We start from the raw sequence: 1,211 nt of genomic DNA on the forward strand, positions 1-1,211 counted from the left end.
AGAAAGAGCTGAGCTCCGGTCCAATTTCTGCAGAGGTTATTGGTCATCTTAAAGTGAGAATGAGGGGGGATAGAGCAGGAGGAGTTCAGTAGAATCAGAGAAGTGAAAAATTATAAAGGATTGGCTAGAGTAAATGCGATTAAGTCAACTGTGTTTGTGAGCTGGCAGTTATCTAAGTTAGGATTCGATCTTCTCACAGTTGCTGGGAGACAGAGACCCTACCTACCCTTCTGAGACAGGTGCTACTCAGGTTCCCGGGTTTGAGTTTCAGGACACTCCTCCAAAGTTCAAGCCATTCCCCAAGGCTCAGTCCCCTCCTCTAGGCTCCCCCCCCCCGCCCCCGCAGACGAGAGTTACTCTTGCTAATTGCACATATTTTTGGTGTCAACATTGGGGAATTTGAGACCACTAAAGGCAGATTTGTATCACTCCAATAGCTCAGCATGCTTAGTAAAAAAGAGCTGTATAACCCTAGTGGCTGAGCATGCTCAGTAGAGGGGAGTTTATCCTTTGAATGACCTTCCACTAGGACCACTGGCGAGCACTGAATTTTCTTAAGCATTTTTCAGTGAATATGTTAGAATTTAACCCATGAGCATGCTCTAAAAGGGACCAAATGAGAATGTGCAAGACTATGTTACATAACAGAGAACCACCCCTTAGTTAAATATTCATTAGATTGCATGAATATGTATTAGATAGTGAAACTGTAAAAGTTGAATCCCAGTAGAAGGCAGAGCTGCTGCTCATTCTCTCTTTAGAGCCAGCCCTCACTTCACCTGAGACATCTGTTTCTTTCCTTTCATATCAAATTTGCTGCTCTTTGTCTGTAAATGTGTATTTCTTACTTTCGTATTAAACTTGCTGCCGCACATCGCTGGGTGTGGTATGTACAATGTGCTTTTGTGTTAAACTTATTTCTAATTTTCTCATGGTCAGCTGCTCTCACTCTTGAGCCACCCTACACTTTGTACTAAAATTTAAGTGTGTATTTTTCACTTTTGTGTTAATCTTGCTGCAGGCCTTGCTCAGTCTCTGCATTTTCCCTGTGAAGCCTATATTTCTGAAGGCCAATCACATTTAGAAAATTAAATTTTAAAATACTATGCAATTTTAAATAGCATTCAAACACTTCAAATATCTTGGAGAAAATCTAGAATAAAAGACCTTTTAAATCTTTAAGAGATAACAACAAAATATTATTAAATAAA

Source organism: Galeopterus variegatus, unplaced genomic scaffold (assembly GCF_000696425.1).
Source record: "Galeopterus variegatus unplaced genomic scaffold, G_variegatus-3.0.2 Scaffold5123, whole genome shotgun sequence".
NCBI classification, from domain to species: Eukaryota; Metazoa; Chordata; class Mammalia; order Dermoptera; family Cynocephalidae; genus Galeopterus; species Galeopterus variegatus.